Genomic DNA, 27,975 nt, shown 5'->3' with positions numbered 1-27,975 from the left:
CTCTAGTGCATAGGAATTTATCACTTGTGTGTGTGCACGGTGACTTGCTCCCTGTGCTCTTCCTTCTCCCCCTACCCAGCCCCACAGCACTTATGTACATATCTATAACTTTGTATTGATAGTTTCAATGTCGTCCCCCCCCCCCCCCGGCACTGTAAGCTCAATGTGGGCAGGGAATGTGACTGTTTATTGTTGTATTGTACTCTCCCAAGTGCTTAGTACAGTGCTCTGCACACAGTAAGTGCTCAATACATATGATCTGAATGAACCCATGGGAGGTGGTTGTGAGCAACAGATTTTATTCTGATTCTTTTTAACTTCTCTGGGCCTCAGTTCCCTCATCTGTAAAATGGGGATTAAGAATGTGAGCCCCATGTGGGACAACCTGATTACCTTATATCTACCCCAGCACTTAGAACAGTGGTAGACAGTAAATGCTTAAAATTAAAAAAAAAAAATTGGATAGAATTTCCAGGAGAAGGTTGTAGATCAGTGTAAAAAGGTAGCAAAGAAGTTAAGTGACTTGCCCAGAGTCACACAGCTGATAAGTGGCGGAGTCGACATTAGAACCCATGACCTCTGACTCCTAAGCCCGTGCTCTTTCCATTAAGCCACGCTGCTTCTCTGAGTTTACTGACCCTATTTTCTCCTGGTTCTCTTACCACTCCGGTTGATCAGTCAATTATATTAGTGTGCAGGGCACTATACAAAGTGTGTGGGAGTACAGTGCGACAGAGTTGGTAAAACATGTTTGTCGTTCATAACCCCTCTCTCTCTCCTGTTCTCACTCTGCCTCCCCCCCATTAACTGGGTGCACCCAGTTTAGGCCCTGTTCTAGCTTCCTTTCTCTTCTCAATCTAATAATAATATTATGTGTTAAGTGCTTACTGTATGCCAGGCACTGTTCTAAGCACTGGGGTAGATACAAGATAATTGGGTTGGACACAGTCTCTGTCTCACATAGTGCTCACAGTCTTAATCCCCATTTTACAGATGAGGGAACTGAGGCACAGGGGAAGTGAAGTAACTTGCCCAAGGTCACACAGCAGACAAGTGGTGAAGTCAGGATTCGAACCCATGACCTTCTGATTCCCAGGCCCACACTCTACCCACTACGCCATGCTGATTCCCTTCCTTCTACACCTCTACCCCCTGACCATTCTTGGGGAACTCATCCACTCATGGCTTCAATTATTTCACAGCTTCAGTTATTGTGCAGGTGACACTCAGATTTACCTAGCTAGTCATAGACCCATTCTCTGCAAATCTCATGCTTCCTCCCGCCTCTAGGACATCTTTCCATAGGTGTCCCATTGATAACTTCAAGCTCATATATAAAACTGAAGAGAAGCAGCATGATCTAGTGGAAAGGCACAGGTCTGGGACTCCGAGGACATCAGTAGGTTATGGGTTCTAATTCCGGTTCAGCCACTTGTCTGCTGTGTGAAGTCACTTGACTTCTCTGTGCCTGCTTCCTCATCTGTAAAATGGGGATGGAGACTGTGAACCCCAAGTGGGACAGGGACTGTGTCCAACCCAATTTGCTTGTATCTACCCCAGCACTTAGTACGGTGTTGGCACATAACTGCTTAACAAATACCATAATTATTTATTATTATTATTATCTATATATCTCACCCTATTGCTTAAGCACTAATGCATGTACAGATTACCTTCTTTATTTTAGCAATCATATTTGAGTGCCTACTGTGTGACGAGCACTGTACTAATCACTGTGGTGAGTACAATATGCTACTCTCTACATAATGTCTATGCCCCCCACCAGATTGTAAACTTAAGGGCAGGAAATTGTGTTGATCAATTCTCTTGTATTCACCAAGCACTTAGTACAGTGTTCTGCACATTGTAGTAACTCAGTAAATATTAATTGAAGGAAGGGACTCAGGACTAAGTTCTGAGACCAGTGTGAGGGGCATAGATACCCTTGGCTTTCACTTGCCTTCCCCACCCCAGTCCACTTATTTCTTCCTCACCTAGCCTGTTCTCAATACTCCTCCCTGCCTGAACTACTGATGCCATCTTTTCCAGAGCCAAGAGAAATGTCCTTCCACTGGTTTCATCTCTTTTGGAGGAGAGGGGAGAAAATTCAGGGAGAGCATTCCAGTTTGATTACACACCTTCCTACTAGCGTTATTCCCCTCTTTAGTTGAAATGTGTGCATGTTAGCCATTTCAGGCTGCCTGGAGAGTGTCCCCAACAATTGTTAGTGCTTCAGGGTACAAACATGTCCTGCAAGTAAAATCAGATGGCAGGGCAGACCCTTGAACTCTGCCACTAAACTGCCAAAATTGGCCACCTTAATCTACATGTTACTTAAATACAGTTTAACCCTGTATTTGCAAATACTGTAGACCTAACTTTCCCATTACACTGAGGGTTGTGTTGCTTCAAAATCCCTCATTGAGGAATACTTGGGCTGTAGTAGTCCTCATGCCTGCCGCCCATGTGTGCAAAGCTTCTTTTGGCACTGCAGTGTATTGCACCCAGTGTTGTCAGATGAATGTTCCCGGATTCCCTAACAGTATTCTAGCCAAAACCCACAGTGAAAACACACTGACAGAAATGCTCAACTACCAATGAGTGAATTGAGTATACCAGTTGTTTTTCTTTCCTTTGGAACCATTAGGAATATTCTGCTGCCCCTTGTCCCTGTACTCAAAGCTGAAGGTGCTTACCCCATTTAGAGAAGTAGCGTGGCTAAGTGGCAAGAGCACTGGCTTGGTCAGTCAGTCAGGGGTCGTGGGTTCTGATCCTGGCTCTGCCACTTGTCATCTGTGTGACCTTGGGCAAGTCACTTAACTTCTTGGTGCCTCAGTTACCTCATTTGTAAAATGGGGATCAAGACTATGAGCCCCATGGGGGACAACCTGATTACCTTGTATCTACTCCAGAGCTTAGAGCAGTGTTTGGCATATAGTAAGTGCTTAACAAATACCATGAGAGGTCTTCCAAAGAGGCTGTTGCTTCTTGATCATTATAGGTGGGGGAAAAAATAGAGCAGGGAGCCTACTGCAAGAATTTTGACATTCAAGTGTAGAACTTAGCCCATGTGGGATAGGGAATGTCTGATCTGACTGTATGGTTTCTACTGCATCACTTAATGCAATGTGGCCTAGTGGAAAGAGTATGGGCCTGGTAGTCCAGTGGCCTGGGTTTTAATGGTTTAGACTGTAAGCTTGTTATGGGAGGGAATGTGTCTGTTGTTATATTGTACTCTCCCAAGTGCTTAGTTCAGTGCTGTGCACACAGTAAGCACTCAAATAGGATTGAATGAATAATATTGTTCTACCACATACCTGCTGTGTGACCTTGGGCAAGTCTCAACTTTGCTTCAGTTTCCTCATCTGTAAAATGGGGATTCAATCCCTGTTCTCCCCCTTACTTAGAATGTGAGATTCATGTGGGATAAGGAATGATTATATTGATTCTACCTCAGTGCAGTGCTTGTTCACTGTGGGCGAGGAGTCTATCTACCAACTCCATTATACTATACTCTCCCAAGTGCTTAGTACAGTGCTCTGCACACAGGAAGCACTCAAATATCACTGACTGATTGGCACCTAGTAAGCTGTTGATATATAACAATCGTCTGTTATAATTGGCCCAAGGCTTCAGAGTTAGAAGCCAAGAACTAGTTCTAGAACCCTGGCCTTCTGCCTCAAGTCTCCCAGTCTTCCCTAAGGCTTAAATCATTTAATTCAATTGCATTGATTGAGTGATTACTTTGTGCAGAGCACTGTACTAAGCGCTTGGAAGAGTACAGTATTACAAACAGACACATTCACTGCCCACAAGGAGCTTACAATTGATTGAAATGTAGTCCAAGATGGATTCCAATGGCTCTTCTTATGGGTCTATCTGAATAGAATATGTCTGAAGAAATGTTTGTTCCTAGAATGTAGGATTTGTGAAAATAACCCCCGAGTGTACATCATGTCCTTTCACCCCCTCCTGTCACCACCCTTCTGAATGAAAGGCTGATTACCTCATTATTTCACCCACCCTCATCACCAATGTCATCCTGACTTCATAACTGGCTTTAAATTGACTTCATTCTTGTAGGGTATTTGGTTGCTATCAGGTCAGGTAACTGAAGTACAGTTTGGCCCATCACTTATAGGGGAAGTAATGTTTTAAGGCATTTGTGCAAACCAGCACCTGTTAAGCTATCAGAAGGGAGCTGTGTGTCTGAGCCCTCTGGGCAAAGAGATGCCCGCCCCTTTTGTCTGCAGCAGAGTAGGGGTATAATGATACACCAAAATCTGGGTATTAAGCAAATATAATAGCAAGTGAAACTGCAGGGGAGTTCAGGTAAACAGTGAACAGTAAACAGTAACAGTAACAGTTAAAGTCTGCCTACACAGTTGGCTTTTGGCCAGTGGAATGAGGGATGCTTGTACCCTGTTCTTAAAGTGCCACTGGCTCTCTGTAATTAAATGAGTAGGCTGCTAGTTGGAATGTCAGAACCTCTTAGGACCCACCCACTTGTCTACCCTCTTGACAAATAACAAAATTCCACAATACTAATTGGATACCAAATTTGAGGAAATAGTTTCTTCAGTGGACTTGGCAAATGGACTCAATTCTGGATAAAAATATTAGCCTAGCTATCTTTCTGCCTTCTTTCCTTTCCACAGTCCAAACTAAGCAGAGAAAGTAATGGAAGTCAGTACTACCACGGATGCCTTAGTAGCAGGGGTCATTTCCTTGTCTCCTTTCTCTCCTCCCCCATCTTTAGGTAGGTTTTCTGTAAAAGTACATTGGATTAGATTAGTTCTATTAATACATCATCTGGTACTTACACAGATATCAGCTAGTTGGCTATCGCCTAGAGGTTTTCTCAGTCATGTACTATAACAGAAAATATTGTTCCCATGTGGCTGGCCCTTAAGGTTGCATAATGGCCACCCAAGAACAGTTTTATTTTAGTAGTGCTTGCTTTCCTTCAAATACTTTTAACTGGGCAGAGATGTTGGATTCGAACATTCTTACACCTAAGTTCTTTTAAAATAAAATAAATCTTAGAAGCTATATAAACCTGTTGCTTAGGTGTTGTCTATCTTTATGTGAACCTGCATATTACCAGATTAAATTTTATGCCTTATGTAGAACTGACATTTCTATACTGACATTCATACATTACTGACATTCAATAAAACCTTTTGGGAATAAAATATAGCAATTTAAAAAACATCAAAAACCAGTTTGCTTGGCACAGTTGGTCAAAATACTATATGTAAAAAAAAATAAAATTGTGTAGGTAATGTTTAGCATTCATCATTACTACCCAGTTGCTAAGGTAGATCTGGATAGTCAAAACTGAACTTAACCTTCCTGGGCACCTCTTCTCCACTTCTCACATGTTCTGGGTTTTAATTTGGTTCCCAGATCTGTGATAGTTGTCACAAATTCTCACATCAAACAGCTGATAAACTTGTTACTTTTCTTCTTTTTCTCTCTCTCTCTCTCTCTCTGTCTCTCTCTGTCTCTCTCTGTCTCTCTCTGTCTCTCTCTGTCTCTCTCTGTCTCTCTCTCTGTCTCTCTGTCTGTCTCTCTGTCTGTCTCTCTGTCTGTCTCTCTGTCTGTCTCTGTCTGTCTGTCTCTGTCTGTCTGTCTCTCTCTCTCTTTCTCTTTCTCTCTCTTTCTCTCTCTTTCTCTCTCTTTCTCTCTCTTTCTCTCTCTCTCTTTCTCTCTCTCTCTCTTTCTCTCTCTCTCTCTTTCTCTCTCTCTCTCGCTCTTTCTCGCTCTTTCTCTCTCCCTTTCTCTCTCTCTCCCTTTCTCTCTCTCTCTTTTTCTTTCTTTCTTTTTTCCTTTTGCCTCCATCCTCCATGCCGCGCCCCCCTCCCCCCTTTCCCCTAGACTGTGGGCTCTTTGGGATGAGCTAACTCTCGATTTAACTTTTTTATGCACATTTCCAGGTCCTTAATACACTGGTGCTCAATGTTAGTCATGACACTTTAGCCATATAGGATTCTGTCCAACTTAATCTATATTGAACCTACATCTTCAAAAATCTTGACTTTATAGGCTGTCTGATCGTTACCTAACCAGAGTGTTCTGTCCTCCAAGTTTAGAGTAATCTAAGGTTGAAACGAATTTCTGTGCTTTGGGCCTTATTTAAACACCCTCTGATTCTAATTACCATTCCTTGATCCTATAGATTAGTCTGAAGGCCTCTATGCAGTTTGGCTTCCTCTAGTTTTAATTGCTACAGCCTTATCTCCCCATTCATCTACTTAATAAGCAGTTCCTAGTCTCTCCCTTCTGTTTTGTGACCATTTTGACCTCCTCTTGATCTCTGCTTTCTGGGATTCCTGAAAGACTTAATTGATGTGTCAAACTTGCTGCTATTTCGAGATCTCTGTGTGGGCTTGCCCAATTGACTAAGTTGAGCATGCTGGAAAACCAATAGTCTTGCAAATTGCCTCAGAGGTTTGAAACATTCAATCAATGGTATTTGTTGAACACTTATTGTGTGCAGAGCTCTGTACTAAATGCTTGGGAGAGTACAGCAGAACAAGCATTGGTAGACATGTTCCCAGCTGAACAGGTAAGTAAGAATCGAGGTTGGGGGGTGAGGGAGAAATGCCAGTAGAGCACATCAGGTCATTAGTGTTCAGTGTCATCAGAAGAATCATTTGTAGCCATGAAAACTTTGGGACTTTAAAAAAAAAAAAATCAGTAATGCTGACTTCACGCATAGTTCATCCGACTGTACTTCTTTGTCTAACTATCCAACATGCAGTGTCATGGACCACTTATAAGTTAAGCCCATTTATATTATTTGTTAATGTCTAATGCTTTCCTATCCTTTACTGGAACCACTAAAAAAATCTTCTAAACCATCCGAAGTCTTTGGATAGCTCTAGCCCTCTTTATTGAAATTGAAGGCTATAGCTCATTCTCCTGGCACAGTTATGATGTTGGTGTTGTCTTACCATTTACATTTATGTAAATGATCTCTAAAATGTGGCAAAACTGTTAGCAGTGGAAAAGGAATTATCTGGGAGGGGTTTTTTTTTATTGTTTTTGGGAGAAAAACCACATATGCCAAATGTGGTTACAAATGATCTTTCATCAGTGAAAAATTGGGTTTTGAGGAATTGGCACCTTGGAGCCTCTTGGAAGTTTTCAATTTTGTTTAAGAAGTTCATGAGTTAACAAACTCTTTCTGAAGTAGATTATGTTGTATGCAGAGCCCCATGAATGGGAATCTTCATCTGTCAGTTCCGAGTTAGGCTAACTTTGGATAGTTTTAACTGGAAAAATTGAATTGAAGAGTGCACAGCAGCCAGTGACTTCCCCAAACACTAATCAGTTCTGATTATTTCCAGTGTGTAGCCTTTGGCTTAGAAATAGAGTTTGTCCATTGTGAGTCTAATACTTGGCTTCCTCTGCACAAGTCTTTGAGAAACTAGGTTTTTCAAAGATGGGTCTCTGGGTTGCACTGGATGCTTTCTCTATCTTGATATAAACACACTAAGAAATGCAGAGGTGATTAATCAAAGGCTGAAACACATTTCTGTTCTTTGAGCCTTCTTTCAACACCCTCTGATTCTTATTACCTCTCCTTGATCCTGTAGATTACACTCCAAAGGCCTCCACACCATTTGGTTTCCTCTTGTCTGCAGAAAGGTTCAAGTATCCTAGAATGTAATCGATGGTGTTTGAGAACAAAGCACGAGAGACTACAACATAAGATGGCTTTTGCAGTTCTCACTACTGATACTAGGTTTCCACTCACTAATCTTTCTGTCCCAGAACCATGGGACTATTTAATACTGCCAGATACTCACCCCAGCTCCTCAGTACTTAGGTAAATATTCTTATACTGTACTATTTCCCCTATCCATAGTTTATTTTGTCCTGCCCCTCTGTAGACTGTAAGTTCCTTGTGGGCAGGAATTGTTCCTACCAACTGTGTTGTATTGTGCTTTCCCAAGTACTTAGTACAGTGCTCTACACATAATATGCGCTCAATACCATCCCCCCATCTCCTCCCCCACACTCAGATCATGAAAATGTAGGAAGCCTACTCTAACATCCACAAACCAGATTTAACACCCTGTAAAATGGGATTATAACTAGCTGCCATTCCTGGCCAGTCATAGTATTTATGGGGTAGTTGAAGTAAATAGCCAAAAGTGACCATATTGCTAGTTATAAACCTCACAATATTCTTTCAGCCTCCTAAGTGTCCTCTCTACAGTGTGACAAACTGACAATTTCTCTACTTGGAAATAATTCAACTGCCAAAGTTGGAGCATAATGGTAACTGGTGTGTGTAGTGCTTCCCAGGATGGTTATCCCCTCCACATGAAAGACCAGTTGGGAAGGACTTAATTGGAATTATTATACTTCTGTAGCATCTTATTTTCCTACAATCCTCAAGATGCAGATGCTTAATTCTGCTTTGTAAATAAGGCTGAACCAACCACTTAAGTCCATTTAAAGGTTATACATGCAGTAAAATCAGCCAAATTAGGTTTCTTTAGAACTTGTCTAAGAAACTTGTTTTTTTCTTTTCCACAAGGGGTGGTTAGCTGCAAGGTGGGCATCACAGTTATAAAACTACTGTTTCCAAGAAATTTCTGGTAGCCTTAAACACCATCTTTGCCTCCTCTTTGTGAAGGACGAATCCCTGTCTGGTGGCCGTTCTTGGCAGTTGAATCTTCCATCAATACGTATTGCTGGAAAAGGGGAGAAACTAAATGGGGAGGAGGTTGGTAACTTTTCATGAGAGCACGGATGGCCTCACTAGCAAAGAATGTGCTTTTACTGGGTATTTGGGGGCTTGGGGGGGAGGGGAAATCTATACTAATGGGGACCCACTGTCAGATATAAATTTTTTCAGTGATATCATCAGTTGGAAAAAGTAAGCTTTAACAGGCTTCAAGGACTCAGGAAGGGGTCAAGAAGCTGTAGTTTCTGTTATGGCAATAGATGGAAGTGGAATTTGACCAGTGGGGTGTAGAGGAATTTATTGCAACAGGAAGCATTACCGTGCCTTCTGTTGCAAGCTTGGCAGCTTTTTTTGTTAGGTTATAATTGAAAACCAGAGTCTTCCATGTAGCTTGGTAAACTGTTGGAAAACCTTTTTTGAAAACTAGTTAGCCCTTTACAGCTAACTCGATGGGTTTGCTGCAGGGGTGGATTAGAACCAAGTTTAAATACTTTGACTGTGACCTTTACATTGGGAGTGGAGGAAATGGTTTATTACGATACCAAAAGTAGCTCGAGAAATACATACTTGTGACTAACTTCACTTGGCTGCCGAATATCTGCTTTCAGCAATACAGCTGCATGAGGATACATCTGGCAGGGAAAAAAATCATTTTGATGTAGCTGTCTTGCAAACTATTCTACTTTGCCCAGAAACTGTATAACTATGTAGTCTGAAGAAGCCATTTTATAAGAATTTTTATTCAGCTCGCAAAAGGGATAAGGTTCAAATTAATCCAGATGGGTAACCATTTAGGTGACTGTTTCCTAGTCAGTTTAGCCATTTCTATATCTCCTATTCTGTTGACTGGAAATTAGCTTTGGACAGGTTTGGCTATTGACTGGACTACTCTCTCCCCCTCCCCCCAACCCCAGGAGCGATAAGGGTCCAGTGGCAGATCTGAATGGATATGATTTTCTGATACCTCACCTGATGTACAAAAAATGACTTCTTAAATGCCTAAATATTTTACTGGGAGAGCTTTGTACATTTGTAAAGTACTAAAATGACTTGGAACTTGAATCTGGACTATTGCAACATTGGATGGACTTGGTTTCTCCAGCCCACCACCACAACCCCAGAGGTAGCTCTCTCTATTCTCCTTGTGCAGCTTACTCACTCTGAGCTAAAATGTGTATTTCAAAGTGTGCTCCCACCTTTGATTGTGGGGAGGTTTGGGCAGGGAATGTGTCTGTTATATTGTTCTCCCAAGTGCTTAGTACAGTAATCAATAAATATAACTGGCCAAAGCACAGATCCCACTTGGCTAGAACCAGCTGATTTGCCTCTTTAATGGCCTCCAATTATGGAGCCTCTGGCATATATTTACTGCTAGCACACTTTCCACCTGAGTTAAGAAGTTGTGATCCTGATATTGACTTAGGCATGTCTTTTGATTTCTGAGTTACCAGTGGACATTGATGCTATATATATGGCCAAAAAGTGCATTCTCCTGTTGCATGCTAGTGTTTCTGAATTTTAGATTGACCTTCAGGCAAATGTATTGCTTTTCAGAATGATTTAGGTTGCCTGGCTCCAAATTGTGTTTTTTGAATCTTTAATATTGCAAAAGATAATCTTGAGTTAATCTGGAAGTTAAAGCCCGAAGTTGGATTTCCTTTGGTCCAGTACACTTGAGGGTTGCATTACCTGGGGTCTGACCATATCGGTGCAGATGACTTTGGGCATAACGCTCGTCCGCTTTATACTTTATACTCTCCCAAGTGCATAGTATAGTGCTCTGCACATAGTAAGTGCCCAAATATTGACATTATAGCACCACCCAAGTGGTGACAGACATGGCAGAGAACTGTGGCCAGCCTTGGCAATTCGGTTGGATGGCCTTTGGGGTCCTGCGCACCCCCTCCGCAAAACACACTTCACTTTGTAGCTTGTTCTGAAAGTGAAGGTGAATGCAGGGTGAAGAAGAATAATGGCAGCAGGGAGCCCTCCTGTTGTCCCTGCCCCCCCATCTATAGTAACACCCCAGAGTACTGTGGAGCAGCACTCTGAATAAATGGACACACACACACACACGTGCACAATTCTCCACCCCAGTGCCTTGGTCCCTGCATCTTTGTCTGGGCAGTGAGGATGGGAGAAATCACCCAAAATCAGTCCTGATGGCCAGGGACAGCTAGGGTAGGGGCTGCCTTTTTTTAGTTTGAGGCGGTTGGGGGAAGTTCTGCAGAGGAACAGGAGTCAGGAGGACCCTCAAGCAGCATTTCCTGAAGCTCCATCCCCTTCTACGCGACCCCACCCCCTTATCGGCTTACTCTTCCAACAAAAGTGTGTCAGCTTGTTGCAGGGTCAGGGAGGATGAGGGATTCTGGAATAGAGCACACAGGGATCACTTCTGGTCTAGCAGAGATTTCTGACTTCATCCTCTAGACTATAAACTCATTCTGGGCAGGGAACTTGTCTACCAATTCAGTTGCATTGGATTCTCCCAAGCACTTAGTACAGTGCTCTGCACACAGTACATGCTCAAATATTATTGATTTAATTTCATCTAATCACCAAATTTTCTTTTAACTTCAAATCCATTTTCCCCCTTTCTTTTCACAATCTGCTTAATGATTTCCCCCTTATGCAGCATGGCTTAATGGATAGAGCAAGGATCTGGGAGTCAGAAGGAACTGGGTTCTAATCCTGGCTCCATCATATGTCTACTGTGTGACTTTGGGCAAGTCAGAATCACTTCTCTGGGCCTCAGTTCCCTCATATGTAAAATGGGGATTAAGAGTGTGAGCTCCATGTGGGGTCAGGGACTGTGTCCATCCCAATTTGCTGGTATCCATCCCAGCACAGTGCCTGGTCCATAGTAAGCACTTAACAAATACCATAATAATAGATGCACAATGGTATTTAACACCTAATCATTACTCTCCCTTCCTCCCACTTGCAGAGTGGGCTCACTGAGGAGGCTGAGGCAGCACAGATTTTTAAAGCAATAACCTTAGGCTCAACTGGGGTCAACTTCTGGTCCTGAAGGGTACTCTCTTGTGCTGCTCATTTCCTGCAATTTAAAGGGCAGCATCCCCTTGAAGAGCCCGACCTGCCAGCCTGAGCCACTTTGCAGCAGCCATTGAGAAAAGCATCCTCTTCACAGTGTCCCAAGCTGCAGCTATGATAAGGGTGTCAGTGGTGGGTATGTGTTCACTATTGTGTGCAAAGCACTGTACTAATCACTTTGGAGAGTACAACAGAATTGGTGGACACATTCCCTGCACTCAGCGAGCCTGTAGCCTAGCAGGGGAGATGGTTATTAAAATAATTATGGCTTTATATGTAAGAGCAGTGGGGTGAATTTCAAGTGCTTAAAGGATACAGATTCAAGTGCGTAGGTGATGCAGGAGGGTCAGGGAGTAGAGGAAATAAGGGCTTAGTTGAGGAAGGCTTTTTGGAGATGGGATCATAATGCTTTGAAGGTGGGGAGAGTGGTGTTCTGGGATATGAAGGTGCCGGGGGAGGGAGGACATGGACAAGGAAGGGGTCAGTTTCAAGATACACAAGATTGAGGTACAGCAAGTTGGTTGGCATTAGTGAAGTGGATGGGCTGGTTTTAGGAAATCAGTGAGGTAAGATAAGAAGGACCAAGCTGATTGCTTTAAAGCCATTGGTTAGGAGTTTCTGTTTGATGTGGAGGTGGATGGACAACCATTGAAGGGTCTTGCAGTTGGGGGATGTGGCCTGGGTGTTTTTTCAGAAAATGTTTCTAGGAAAATGTTTTTAAGGCAGCAGAGTCAAGGACTGGAGTGGGGAGAGACAGGAGGCAGGGAGGTCAGCAAGGAGGCTGATGCAGTATCCAAGGTGGGATATAAGTGCTTGGGTCAGTATAGCAGCAGTTTGGAGAGGAAAGTGTGGATTTCGGTGATGTTGGAAAGGTAGATGGGACAGGATTTGTTGACAGATTGAATGTGTGAGTTGAATGAGAGAGAGGACTTGAGGATAATGCCAAGGTTATGGGATTGGGAGATGAAGGATGGTGGTGCTGCCTACAGTGATGGGAAAGACATGGTTTGGGTGGGAAGATGTCCTGTTTTGGGCAGGTTAAGTTTTTGAGGTGTCAGGGCGACAGAGGGTTTGGTTGAAACCCAGATTAGCCCCTGTGTGATTTGGCCCTGAGTGCACTTTTGGTTGTTGGTATTTAAGCACTTACGATATACCAGGCACTATACAAAGCACTGGGATAGATACAAGCTAATCAGATTGGGCAAAGTCCATGTCCCACATGGGGCTCACAATCTTAATCTCCATTTTACAATTGTGGGAACTGAGGCACAGAGAAGGGAAGTGACTTTCCCAAGGTCACACAGACAAGTGACAGAGCTGGGTTTAGAACTCAGGTCCTCTGACTTCCAAGCCCTTGCTCCTCACTAGGCCACACTGTTTTTTCTTCCCCAAATCCTTGCAAGAGGGCATTCCTAATAAGTTTAATGTGTGCATCAGGATATTTTAGTAGTAATATGCTATTAAGTTCCGGTAACTCATTATTTAGTGTATGCACTTAAGGTTTAGTCCAGGGAAGTGCACCTTGTGATAAATGTGGCAAGAACTAAGGGCTAATTAAGCATAACTGTAAAAGAGTCTCTTAAAAAGAGCCTTTATTTTCTGTATTAAACTAATGTAGAAACAGAAAAGCTGTATGTACTTGGGAACTTTTCCTTTAAACTAAAGATGTACATTTTTTTGGTGGGGAAGAGTAATGGGGAGATTGTCGTATTTGAGTGCTAACTGTGTGCAGAGCACTGTACCAAGCTCTTGGGAGAGTATAGTACAACAGTCACATTCCCTGCCCACAACAAGCTTACAGTCTAGAGATGGGGAGACAGACGTCAATACAAATAAATAAAAGTACAAGTATAAAGTGCTTAGGTAGAGGGGAGGCAGGGGAAATGGATATGACTTGCTGTGCTTTTAAAATCAGCTCTTTTCCAGACTTACAAGAACTCACTTTAGCGAGATTTAGACCATTTACGATTCGTGGCACATTCTAAAATTGTTTGGTATTTCAATTTGAAAGCGGTGAAACTTCAGCTACTGTTCTTCTGGCATTTAGAATCTGGTCCAAATGTTTACCACATTTACTGGTACAGTTTTATAGGTAGGGGTCCCAACTTCATTTTGGGAGGGAAGGAAGAAGGACAGTTGACTATCTCTTCTATTATTTATTTTTTTTCCCCCCTTTCTAGAATAACACTCTGCACAGAAGCACTCAATCACTTTACCCTCCCTGTCTTGTTATAGTCATCTTTCTCCAGCTCCCCTGCCACTTAGGTGATCCTCACTGCGGTTCTAGGGCCAGGCCACAAACTATCTTTTGTGCTCTCTTTCCCTCACCCTGGGGCTTCAGGACGAGTAGGTGGGTAAGAAGCAGTTCTAGCTCACTTGGCTCACCTGGTGCTGCAACTCCTGAATGGCCTTCTGGGACTGTTGCTAATGCCAGTACCCTGTTGTCAACTGAAAGAACTTTCCGGTTGATCAAAAGCATATCCAAATGCTAGGGTCTTTGTTGCACCCATCCCCATGGTTCTGTAGAATAAATTGAACAATAAACAATAAATTGAACAGGAGTGGACCTGTTCAGCCCTGCACAGTTAATTAGGCTTCAGTAATTTAGCCAGAATTATCTGGCCCTGATCTTGTTAGCAATGGAGAGTGGCGAGATGCCATGATAACAATTGCAGTTCGATTTTTAACTTTTTTTCTCTCCTTGCAAATGGTGGTGGGGTATCTCCAGGAACCCATATATTGAAGAGAAGCTTGTGAAGGTGCTTAAGCATAATGTGGCCTACTGGAAAGAGCACAGGCCTGGGAGTTGGAGGACCAGGGTTCTAATTCTGACTCCACTACTTGTCTGCTGTGTGACTTTGGGCAAGTCACTTCACTGGGCCTCACTTACCTCATTTGCAAAATGGGGCTTAAGGCTGTGAGCCCTCTGTAGGACAGGGACTGTGTCCAATCTGATTAACTTGTATGTACTCCAGCACTTACTCTTTGGCATATAGTAAGTGCTTAACAAGAATCATTATTTTTATATATCTGGGTAGGTATAAAGTCCAGGTGCTGAAATCTGTTCCTGTTTATCCTCCCTCTTAAACTGGGAGCCCCAAGGGGGACAAGGACTGTGCCTAACCTGACAGTCTTGTATCAACCCCAACACTTAATACAGTGCTCAGCACATAGTAAGTGCTTAACATATACGATTATTTTTCTTAACCATTTTTCATGGCTACGATCTTTACCATCTCAAAAAGTGCAACATGGGCTAATGGCATGGCAACAGTTCTTCATGCTTTGTAGAGCTTCATGTTTGCTAACAGTGGGTGTGTTGCAAAGCCTGTTGGTGTTGCCATCTCTGCAGGATTTCTTCCTGGTCTGTTCTGGGGTGGCATTCTTTCTTCCCTTCACTAGCACTGTGAGTGTGAAGGAACCATATGATGAGTGGTATTTTGGTTGGTTTGAGATTGGCTCTCCAGTTTCGGCATCCCAACCCATATTGCTTATGTTCCCTACCTTGAATTGCTAGACATGGTGCCAGCTTTGTGTTTTTGTCAGGGATCTGAAAGTCTGCAAGGAATTGATTGGATTGCTACAAGTTGTTCTTTTAATCAAATCTGTTTTGGTGGCATTGACTGACTATGCCCAGTGTTTGTCATTGCTATCTGGAAGTGGCATAATGCTTATTAAATAGCCTGGTTCCATACTCATGTTACAGAAAGTATTCTCAGTGCATTAAGTTGTCTTAATAAGGTATTAGTATACTAGACTCAATGGTATTTATTGAGCACTTACCATTGCAGAGCATAGTACTAAGTGCTTGGGAGAGTACGACAGAGTTGACACATATATTTTCTGCCCACAATAAGCTTACAGTGTAGCGGTAGAGTTGGACCTTAATATGAGTAAATAATTTGTAATAGTTTATAAAGATATGTAATCCAATAAGTGCTGTGGAGTGAATATGAAATGTCCCGAAGTCTCAGATCCAAGTGCAATAGGTAAGGAGCTGTTGCTTTAGGCAGAGGTAAGCCATTAGGCACTCAAGGAGTTTGAACCTTTATATCTCCAGTGTCCAAAAACTTCCTCCTATTTTGAATATCTTGTCACCTAATACATTACTGATGGGATTCTTTAACATTTTGGTTCTTAATTCTGTCATAAGCTGCTTTCTAAAAATGGGAGGAGATGAGTTACCTCAGGCTAGACCATAAATTACATGGCTGGTCCTTTAATAATGTCATCAGTCAATTGTATTCAGTGCTTACTGTGTGCAGAGCACTGTACTAAACACTTGGGAGAGCACAATGTAAATATATGTAGTGCTCTACTTCTACTATTTCTGCTTTAGCACTAGGGCTAGGCCATATTATTCTCTTTGTGGGAAACAATCAATGTGAGAGGAAATTTTTCATTGTGCCAGTAGGATTTTTTTTGTTTTTTGTTTTTTTTAACAAGGCAAATGGTTCAAGGGCCAAAGTTGCATGTTTCATAGCAATGATGTAATCTTCAAAACACTTTTTTCCTGTACCAAATGACCAAATGACACTTAAAATTTTAACAATTCCCATTATTGTTCACATGGTGCTTCCGTATTTTCTCATACCATTTTTATAGCAGGACGTTTGGCTTTCTGCTCTGTTGGTGTCTTGGTGAAATTGCCCTACTACAGTATCGGCAGTGATCCAGCTTTGCAGCATGTTATCAAAGTCTGTCCTTTCTGAAGTAGTGTCTGGCATTAAATACAGCTGTGCATGTGGAGCTCATTGTTTTAGATACATGTGTAGTTTTTTTATACTGGCCAGTAGTGACAAGTATCTTGATTTTTTTTTCTTCCATTGTAAAGAATGGAATAATAGTTAATTTGAAATGGTAGGACAATCTGAAAATCATTGAGGTTTTTAAGGAAGGAGTCAGAATGTCGAGTACAGTCTCCTTCTCGCAAGACTTTAAACCTAGGGCTTCAGGATCTGACTATCAAAGACTATAATGGTCATTTTTGACCCAAGTGTTCAGGAAGTACAGCTCATAACCTCCTCTGTGGAAAAACATCAGTAGCTCTAACTGTTGGGAGCACACCTAGCTTTGGAAACATAATCCTCATGTTCATTATAGGTAGAAGCTGATAGGATTCTAGGGTGTAACATCAGTAGATCATCAGACTTGTTTATGATGGCAGCACTTGGAAGAAAACAAACAAGTTCCAGAGATATCACTTTGTTTTAAATGCTAAGATGCTGGATACATTATCCTGCTTTTGTGGCTCGCTAATTATGGCATTAAGCATTGTGGTAAAGGATGATCAGAACAGATACAGCCCCTGTCCCTGACAGGAATCACAGTCTGAAACAGGTTGAACAGGACTCTTATCCCTGCTTTACAGATGAGAAAACCGAAGAACAGAGAGGTTATGTGACTTGCTCAAGATCACACAGCAGGCCCGTGACAGCTGGGACTAAAACCCTGGTCTTTTGACTTCTAGCCCACACTAACCTTCTTTCTGGCATGGGTATAGAAGTGATGGTCTTGAAAATAAAGCCAGAGAACCTTTTTGCAAACACCTGTGATGGGAGTTGAATTTAAAGATATTTTGTTTTAATTTGTGTCAGCAATAGACTAGTCAAGTCATAGAAGACTGTTATATGCGGTAGGCTGCTAGAGCAAACTGCTGTTCAACTCATAGGAAGAAATTTTGATTTCATCAGTCTTAATGCATTGTCTAGAACATCCCTGGCCAGTCCATACTTCACTCTGTTCCCCAGAAAAAAAAAACTGTTCTGCACACCTCTTTCCCTACTCCTCAGAAACCTCCAGTGGTTGCCTGTCCTTGTCTACATCAAGCAGAAACTCTTCATCATTGGCTTTAAGGAACTGTCAGCTTTTACCCTCCTACCAGCCTCGCTCCTCTCCCAGTACAACCCATCCTGTACACTTTGCTCCCACCTTTTTCACTGTGCCTCAGTGTCATCTCTCTTGCCATTGACCCCTGGCTCACACCCTCTGACTTGCCTGGAGCTCCCTCCTGCTTCATATCCAACAGACCAGCACTCTCCCTGTCTTGCAAGCCTTACTCGAATCATATCTTCTGCAGGAATCTTTCCCTGTCCAAGCTCTCCTCTCTTCACCCTCTTTCTCTTCACTACTAGGTTTCTCATGCACTTGAGTACTCTTAAGCTCTTAAGTACTCATTCCACCCCTACCACACTTATGTACACATCCTCTTACTCTGTTTCCCCTACATCTTAACTTATTTTAGTGCCTATCTCCCCACCAATAGACTGTAAGCTCTTTAAGGCAGGAATCAGTTCTACCTATTCTTTTGTGCTCTCCCAAGCACTTATTACAGTGCTCTGCACAAAATAGTGCTCAGTAAATGCCATTAATTGATTTATTGGCTAGCAGATGAAATACTAGTATTGTGTGGTAATTGGATCCAGTTTCAATCTGTTCTTATACCTGAATGGGGACATCTTAAATTGACTATTCAGTTTTTTTGTGTTGCAAGTATTTTGCTAAAAAAAACTAACCCTACTCATTTCACCCCCTATGGGGCCTCTCATCCTTCTCTTCTTTCCCTTGTTCTTCTCCTCCCTCCACCCCAACCACCACCACCACACACACACCCCTAAACTCAAACAGCAAGACTCCTGGGGATGGAGAGTAGGGACAAAGTTACACAGTCAGGGCTGGGAGGGGGATATGTAAGAAAAGTGGTTGGTGTTTGAGTGGGGAGTCTTTCTGACAGGCTGGGATAAGAGAGAGCATTGACCCACAGCCCTTTTGGGGTTCAAGTTTCTACCCGGCTCCCATCCTCTTGCTAGGAATGGGCAGTCTAAAAAGCTACAGGGGAAAAATGAATAGGTTTGACCTGAAATTCTGTGGGGGCAGTGATATCCATTGCCGTTCTCACCCAGTTGGAAGCCCAGGATCTGGCACTTAAACAAGCATCTCTTGGTGGTATCTGCTTGTGACAATTATAGGGTGTTTGAGTGGGCCTTTTGAAAGGCTGCAGCAATTGATTAAATGTAGTGAAATTCCATGAGTTTAAACTGCAGCAATCAAATCAGTCTTGTGCCAGTTATATAAAAAGGCTTACGAATTTTAAAAAGAAGAATGCATGGAAGCTTTCAGCCTTTGGCCACTTAAACTGCTTTTGGTCTACATTCCTGTATGGCTGCTTTGTAATTGTGGGAGCCAGTAGTTATAAATCACTTGGAATATCCCACAGCTTGGTTCCTGTTCAAAACTTGAAATTGGAAGAGTTGGTTCCTTTATGACTTAACAAATCTTTAGGCAAACTGCCATTAGTGTAGCATAATAAAACTAGATAAGAATGGCATTAAGGGTGGGAGTGAGTGATCAAAATTGGGTTTTCTTGAAATGGAGACTTTCATTCATTCTCACTACTGCTTATTTTGCTTACTCGGTGCTGGCGATTCTTGCTTGAGCGTGGTTTCTGCTTTCTCCCCTTGCCTCCTCAGTTGGCCTCCAGCTCCTGCCTGCAGGGATGTTAGCAATTATGAACTCCCAAGGTGCAGGCACATGTCTGTCTTGTCTCTCCAGTCACTTTTTTTAATGCCGCTCTGTGCAAAGTCAAAAATGCATTTAAAGTGAGGGGCGGAGGAAGTGCAGGTACCTGACCTTCCTTAACCTGACCCTATGGGTGGGCTCAGAGGCCGACTGTCCTGTCACATGCAGGAAGTCCTTGACTTACGACCATCCGAGTTATAACAAATGGCACTTCCAACATCTCTGAATTTACACCCTATTTTAGGTTTACGACTTCGGATCTGAATTGCCAACATCAGGCTTATAAGGTGAGTATTACATAACCCTAACCCCTCTTGCCCCCTCCCTGACCCCCCACCGCCCCCCGTCCCCCACCCAATCCTGTCCTTCTGCTCGATGTTGCTGCTGCCAGCCTTCATTGGACCTCACCCTCTGGGGCCACAAGGTCAGGGTGGTGGGACAGGAAAAGGGAGGAGACCCGTGGTGGCCGCACTCCCCCCCTTTCCTTTCCGGTCAATGGTGACAGCAGCAGCCACTGTGAGGTTGCCGCACAGGCTCTCCGTGCCCCTGTGCCCCTTTGTCCCCCTTCCTTTTCCACCGTCACCTCGGTGGTGACAGCAGCAGTGCCGTGGGGTTAACCACGCAGTTCCTGTCCCCCACTCCTTCTCCAGAGCTGTGTTTTGGGGTTACCCTGGCAGCATCCTCCCCCTCTGAGCTCTGACCAAGCCCCCTGGCTTTGCAACCAAGGCAGGGAGAGAGCTGGAGGGGCAAAATGGCACTGGCATCTGCTCTTAAGCTAATGCTTTGGGAATCCCTTCCCAAGCCAGAGTGGTCTCCTGAGTGCCGGGGGAGGTAGGCAATGGCTCCTCTTCTAGGTTGTAAGCTCGTTGTGGCCAGGTAATGTGTCTACCAGCTCTGTTTATATTGTGGTGGTGTAATGTCCCAAACGCTTAGTACAGTGCTTTGCACTCAGTAAACGCTCACTAAATATCATTGGTTGTTGCAACGTCTTAAGGTCTCCTCCAGCCCTAGTGCAGCCCTGCATACTGCTCCAGCTCTAGTGCTGGGGGAAGGCCAGACCATGTTGGAACTGATTGTTGCAGTGATGCCACTGTGTTACTCCAGCTGGTGTTATGACCCCTTTCTCTTTCCTCCTAGCCCTCCTCATCTGACTTCTCAGTGCTCTTTCGGGCTAACCTACCTTTTCTATCTCTGCTTCTGCTGATCTGGATCAAAAGGGATCTTATAAAGAAAAGACTCAACATTGCGAGACTGGGGTTCAACCCTGGACATGGTCTGCTTCTGGGTAGAGGTAGTGCATGATGTACAGTACTGTGTTAAATTTTAATGTGATTTTTTTCTTTAGGTCCACGTGCTTGCTATTTACAGTTGAAATTCATCAATATCACTATATTACTCCTCTCTTTAGGTATATGTTTCTGGGTAATTGTGGTTAAATAGGGCATCCAGACTTGGTTTGGGAACCAATCCCTCACTTAATCTTCCTGTGGGAAAATTGGCTCTGATTTGTGTTTCAATTTAGCTTTTAGGAACCAATTAATTGTCAAAAATCTGAGGACTGTTTGTGGAAGCTGAGATACCCTCACCAGGGGGGCAAGTAGTAACCCTGGGTATCCCCACTTTCTTGTGGAAGCAGTTAGATAACCATGTTAACCTGTCTGGTTCTCATTTGCCACTTTGTATAAGGAGGGGTGACTCCCCTAACAAAAAGAAGAGGGGCAGAGTTGTGTACAGGAGGAAGGATTTATTTCTGGTGGATAGTCTTAAAGCACTGCCATTCTGCTTGACACAACTGGGGTGTTGGGGGCCCTGAAGGAGATTAGAAAATTCATGATTGCCTCTGTTCTATAGCAACTTTTGTTTTATCTGGCTTTCAGCTGAGCAGTTATCATGTGGAAGCTAGGTTAAAGGTGGGAGAGGAAGCTACCCTTGAACACTTAGAGCTGCAAAGAGTTGCAAACACATAGGATCCCAAATCTACATCTCCATACCTGAGCCCTCTCCTCTGTAATCTATTTCCTCTTGCCTTCATTCAACTCATCTCTCTTTGGATGTCTCACCGATATCTCCAACTTAGCATGTCCAAAATGGAACTCATCTTCCCACCCAAACCCTGTCCTCAATATGATTTTCCCATCCCTGCAGACAGCACCGTCATCTCCGTCCCACAGCTTGTTACCTTGGCGTTATCCTCAACTCATCTCTTTCAACCCACACGTTCAATCTGTCATGAAAAATCCTGTTGGTCTACCTTCATATCATCTCTAGAATTCGCTGTTTCCTCTCCATCCAAACTGCTTTTACTCTTCCTGCCTTGACTATTGGATCGCTTAGACTGTGAGCCCGTTGTTGGGCAGGGATTGTCTCTATCTGTTGCTGAATTGTACATTCCAAGCACTTAGTACAGTGCTCTGCACATAGTAAGCGCTCAATAAATACAAGTGAATGAATGAATCTGCCTCCTTGCTGACCTCCCTGCCTCCCGTCTCTCCTCACTCCAGTTCATACGTCATTCTGATGTCCAGATTGTTTTTTTGGAATAACTGTTCAGTCCATATCTCCCCACTCCTCAAAAACCTACAGTTGTTGACCGTCCACCTCCATGTCAAACTCATTACCATCAGCTTTAAGGTACTTAACGAGCATTCTCCTTCCTATATTACCTTGCTGATTTTCCTACTACAACCCAACCCACATACTCTGCTCCCCTGACCACCAGCCTACACTCTAGACCTCATTCTTGTCTGTCTCACCACTGACCCCGTGCCCATGTTCTCCCTCTGACGTGGATCTCCCTCCCCCTTGATATCTGACAGTCCACTACTCTCCATCCTTTAAAACCTTCCTAAAATCACATCTCCAAAAGGCCTTCCCAGACTTAAACCCTTTATTTCTCTTATCTGCTCTCCTCCATCAACTATGCACTTGACTGCAAACCCATAAGCATTTTGATTCTCATCCAGCCTCACAATATTTATAGAAATATTCTTATACATTTATGCTCTGCACACCATATCTAATCTACTTTAATGTTTCTGCCCCTATAGGCTGTATGCCCTTTGTAGGCAAGGTTTGTATCTTAGCAACTCTGTTGTATTGTACTCTCCCAAGCACCTAGTATAGTACTCTACACTCAGTAAGCACTCAAACACCATTAATTGATTGATTGCATGGATGCCTTACTGAAACCACCCTAAGGTTGGGCTTTTAGAGATCATTCATTGTCGTATTTATTGAGCGCTTACTATGTGCAGAACACTGTACTAAGCAGCGTGGCTCAGTGGAAAGAGCACGGGCTTTGGAGTCAGAGGTCATGGGTTCAAATCCCAGCTCGGCCATTTGTCAGCTGTGTGACTTTGGGCAAGTCACTTCACTTCTCGGTGCCTCAGTTCCCTCATCTGTAAAATGAGGATGAAGACTGTGAGCCCCACGTGGGACAACCTAATTCCCTTGTATCTACCCCAGCGCTTAGAACAGTGCTTGGCACATAGTAAGTGCTTAACAAATCCCAGCATTATTATTATTATTCACTTGCAAAGTACAGTACAGCAATAAAGAGACAATCCCTGCCCACACTGGGTTTACAGTCTAGAAGGGGGGAGACAGACATAAAAACAAGTAGACAGGCATCAATATAAGTAACTAGAATTATAGATAAATACATATATACATAAATGCTGTGGGGTGGGGATGGGGGAAGAGCAAAGGGAGCGAGTTGAGGTGATGCAAAAGAGAGGGGAAGCTGAGAAAAAGTGGGTGCTTTTCAGAAACAGTCACCTTAAACTCAAGTTTGGGATCTGTTGTAGCTAAACTATGCATAAATAACCTTGAAGTACTATTGACTTATGGGAAATACAACTTTGCACACTTTTTGAATACTTAAGATGCAGACAAGGGGAATGGAGAGAAGGAAAAAACACGACAACTTAAGCTGGAGACACATTCTCCTTTACATAGTTTCCAAATGGCTGAAGTGGAATAAAACTATCAATTGTAAGAGGAACAGTCCTCTGGGCAAAAACAAATTTAGATTTCCTTGAATTAGTTTGGAAACCAAGCTCTCGTTCCAACCCTCTGACACTTTTTAGACACTTGAAATTGAATATTCATCAAACTTTGCTTTTTTTTTTTTCCAAGAACTGATTTGCTTTCCTGGCATTGATTGTTCTTATTTAAGGATGAGAGAGCAGGGTAATGGGCCCAATCATAAAGGACTGTGCAAGTAGAGTTCAGAGACGCTTCCACTTTCTGCTTGGGTAGGTGTGATTTGGAAGAGCTGGTGAATGGCTGTTAAGTTTAATGCTGACTTCCCTAGAGTTGTCGGATCACCAAAATATTTTTAAATCAGTTCTATATAGTTATCAGGAAAACTTGTTAAGCAGATGTTGCAATGGAATATATTTGCTGGCTAAACCATACCAATTGTAACTTCTTAGTCACCCCATTACCCCATTATGAAATAAGACAAGTGTTTTTTTTTCTTTTAAGTTGTCTTTTTTTAAATGCTTACTGACAGGAACATAGTCACTTAAGTATTCAGCATGTGAGTCAATTGACCTTGTTGTGTTGCCTGTAAACTAGCTTTTACTTGTCTGAGATTAGTCTCTGTTATAGTCTTTAGTAGCTTTCCTGGTCTGGTCAGATGATGGACTAAAAAAGACCACTTTTCACTAAAACGCCCCTTTGAGTTGGCGTTCATACTGTGGTGTGTTCAAGGCTTATTCTTAACCATTTCTACAAATGAATCAGTTTTGGGAAATAATAAATTGAGTCAGTCCAGTCCCTGCTCCACATGGGGCTCAGTCTAAGTAGGAGGGAATAGGATTGAATCCCTATTTTATAGATGAGGTAAAATGAGGCACAGAGAAAGTTATGTGACTTGCCCAAGGTCACACAGCAGGCAAGTGGCAGAGTCAGGTTTAGAACCCGGGTCCTTTATACGCCCAGGCCCGTGCTGCTAGGCCATGCTGCTTCTGACCATTGACTAAGGTATTTATCTCAACCTTCTTTCTCTCTCTCTCTCATTTGCTCTTTGCCCACTTCACCCCAGCTCTCACCCTGTTCCTGTCTAATTCAGCTACTCATTGATTTAAAATCCAGTGGGCTCCATTACCATAGGTCATATTTTTACTCAGTGTGGTACTGTTGTCTCTCTCTCTCACTCTCTCATATGAGACTTAAGATGTGGATTTGAAAAATATCTAATGACCCTGAGGCTTGTAATGGCCCTTGCAATTCATTTCACTTCAATGCGAACTAGCTTTTATTTCAGAAGATATAGAAAACATTTTTTGTCAAGCAGAGAGCCTTTCTGCCCCCAAACTATTTCAGGCCATCCCCTCATACTGGCAAATCCAGAGTAAGTTGTCTGCTGATCAGACGAAGCATTGTTCTGGATCTAGCTCAAATAACATTGGATCCTGAACATATTCTGGTTTAGGTGTTGGCTTGCTGCGAGGCTCCTTTATAAAAATTTGTTCAGAAAGTCTGATTATGAACAACCATGACCATGCTAGTTAGTGCATGTAAAAGTGCTGGCAAAAATACATAGATCTGGGCCCTGCTTCCCGGAGACTTGGAATCCTGAGGGTGAAAGGAATGGAGGCTGAAGGGAGGATCAGAAATTGATCAGTCAATAGCACGGAGTGCCAGCTGCTTGCAGAACACTATACAGAGTGGTTGGGAGAGTGCAGTAGGGTTAGTAGACAGATATGATATGATACCTTCCCTCAAAGGACTTAAAATCCTGCAGAAGTGACTATAGAGAGGGACACTGGTAATGAAGACTGAAACCTTCTTCAAACCAAACTGACTAGGAAACCATACACTCCTCTGCCTTGGGTGGTAAAGAAATTCTATCAATTTGAGTTGTCATAATTAGAGATATCAGGTCCTTTAACTTTAAAGGCCCCCATTTATATCACTGTTCATGTTTAAGGATAGTGGAAACCTAGTCAAAAGAGCAGGAGAGCCTAAAAGATCAATGCATGAGTGCAGTCCCATCATGTCTGTCACTGCTTCATGATATCTCCTGGAGGAAGACCTTGAAAATGTTGTCAGATGGAGAAAATGAGCCTCTAACTTGTCTTGCCATGTGAATTAAGTAACGTAGTGATATTTTGATGATACCTTTGGGCCTTGTAATACTCTAGGGGTGAGTGGGAATGGTGAGGAAACCCTTTTAGTGATCATCCTTGTTGGTCTGGCAGGTAGAAGATGGTGAAGAACTATAGCAAGTGTTTTGATTAGCTCTAATTTTAGAAGTTAAATGCCCAGTTTGTGGGTAAAATACCAAAGGATGTCCTCCTAGGAATTTTGAACCACATGTTATGAAATTGGTTTGCAAGGATTTTTGCATGGCTATGTCTACAGAGACTCTACTAACTATTGTCAGGCAAATCTATTGCTCCTTCAGTCAGTAAAATGTTTGTTTTTTCTTGGTTCCTTCTTGCACACGGACAATCCTAGATTCCTATCCTCTATTTTAGAAATGTTTTAGTCAGGAGGGGAAAAGCTATACAATACAGTGAAGGCTAACAGATCTCTTCCAGGTTCCGATGGCCCAATGCAGCAGTTTGGCAAATATGGTCTTAGTAGTGTTAAAACTTAATCGTTACTAGTGGTAATAGTGGTATTCAAGCACTTTTTATGTGCTAAGTGCTGGGCTAACTACAAGAGTCAGGTCAGACACAGTTCCTATCCTAAACAGGGCTCACGGTCTAAGTGGGAGGGAGGAGAGGGATTCCCCATTTTACAGAGGAGGAAACTGAGGCACAGAGAAATGAAGAAACTTTCCCAAGGTCACACAGCAGACAGGTGGCAGATCCAGGATTAGAACCCAGGTCCTCTGACTTCCAGGCCTATGCTCTTTCCACTAGGTCATGCCGCATCTCTAAAAAAAGGCTGGTGAAAGTGCAGATTCTATGGGTTAACTATGATAACTTCTAGTTGAAATACACATTTATCTACTTTCAACAGCATGAAGTCATTCCTACTCTAAGTGTAGCCTAGAATGCAAATTTGCTGGAAATAATCCTAAAGTTTCCACATTGCGTCATCAACCTATGCTTCCAGAGTCACCTATCATCTACACTTGACTCATAGCACACAGGTGTGGTCTGGGGTGTGTGATTTGGCAAAGAGCCCATGCTGGCCACATTTAACTGCAACTTAAAACAAGATCTGTTGCTCTAACGCTTTAGTCCTAGAACTTAAAATATTTTGAGGCCACTCCCCTGGCAGCAAAGCACCCCTGAAGCCTCAATACAGCACTGGCTAATGGGAAGGAGTGCTCTCTGAATAGCTAATCTTGCTTGTAGTGTTTACCTAAGCTCATGAGCACTCCATGAAATACCATTGTACATGGTGAGGAGGGCTTCAGCCTGTACATTTAGAATAACAAGCTCTTATTCTAGACATAGTATTTGACTCCTTATCCCATTACTCTCCAAAAGGAAAAATTAACACACCACCTTTGCTGCCGGGTAGTAGCAATAACACAGAATGTAATGACATTTCAAGTCCTGTTGTGGAGGTGATGATTAACACAAATTGTGTTGAATCCAATCACTAATTGTTCTGCCTGTTTAAATCAAAGGGTCATTGTTAAACTAAACAAATCACAACATATATGAGAGATTGAGTGCACTGGAACTTTCATAGTGGGAGTGATGTGGAAATGATTTTTGGAGCCAAGAGCCAGCATTTAAGTTGCTGTCAGTTATCACCATTATTAGGACCTTGTACCATGGCAAGTTCTTCCAGAGTTTGTGCTTCCACCACATTTCCCTGTGTATTCTCTACTTCTCTTCTTAATGTATGAAAACCATGCCTAGGAAAGTGCTTAGTACAGTGCTCTGCACATAGTTTTCTATCAGTGGTACATATTTAGTGCTTACTAAGCCCCCACATCTTTAGCATCTTATGAACTGATATGCCATAGCATTTATCCCATAGCCTGCAAGTTCCATCCAGTAGACTATAAACTCCTTTTGGGCAGGGATTGTGTATATCAACTCTGTTGTAGTTTCTCAAGTCCTTAGTACAATATTCTGCACACAATAAGTGCTCAATAAATGCCATTGATTGATTTGATTAATCCTGAAGATATTTGGAGTCTCCCTCTGATAAAGAATAGGAAAGTTAAGAGGAAAATTGTCAATAGTGAGTGACCATCTATTCAAGTGTAATGCTAACATATGAATTGGATGTTAAAATCCCTGTTGGCATGGAAAGTGTTCATTTCATTATGAAGTGAAAATACTTAAGGTGGCTGTTTAATTTGTCTTCAGATCTGGGGACCCATCTTGAAATCACTGCATCCAGAAGGACTGGGCACTGTATACATCACTGCTTCAGCTTTGTGTAACATCTTTTTTGCACACTTTTGAGACTTACTCTGTGTGTGTGTGTGTGTGTGTGTGTGTGTGTTTATACAGACTGACCACAACAAACTGGCTGTCAGGGTGGATTGACGAACCGTCTCTCCCAACTACATTTGTAATTAATGTTAAGCATTCCAAGTTTTTGTGAGGGGATTTCTGTAGATCATAGAGGTAGTTGGCCAATGCATTGTGTTTGAGTTTAAAAAAAAAATTCCCTGCCCCTATTTTTACTTTGGAGTCAAAAGATCATCATTGGTGTATTTAAGTGCTTACTATGTGATAGGCACTGTACTAAGCACTGGCTTGGATACAAGC

General features: G+C 42.7%; 1 protein-coding gene across 5 annotated transcripts in view; it reads left to right on the top strand.

Annotated features, from left to right (window-relative positions):
- The window catches only part of FLNB (filamin B), a 132,887-nt gene that overhangs the window by 16,504 nt on the left and 88,408 nt on the right, over positions 1–27,975 (top strand). The window contains exon 2 of one of the 5 annotated variants that reach the window (XM_029049953.2): positions 19,521–19,563. The exons of the other annotated variants lie outside the window; for them this stretch is intronic. The gene's annotated coding sequence lies outside the window, so the exon portion shown is untranslated. The remainder of the gene's footprint in view (positions 1–19,520; positions 19,564–27,975) is intronic. 5 annotated transcript variants of the gene reach the window in all.

The sequence above is a fragment of the Ornithorhynchus anatinus genome, chromosome X1, assembly GCF_004115215.2.
Source record: "Ornithorhynchus anatinus isolate Pmale09 chromosome X1, mOrnAna1.pri.v4, whole genome shotgun sequence".
In the NCBI taxonomy this organism is placed as follows: Eukaryota; Metazoa; Chordata; class Mammalia; order Monotremata; family Ornithorhynchidae; genus Ornithorhynchus; species Ornithorhynchus anatinus.
The sequence above is the reverse complement of the archived record's forward strand: the minus strand, read 5'-3'. Positions and strand labels throughout refer to the sequence as shown.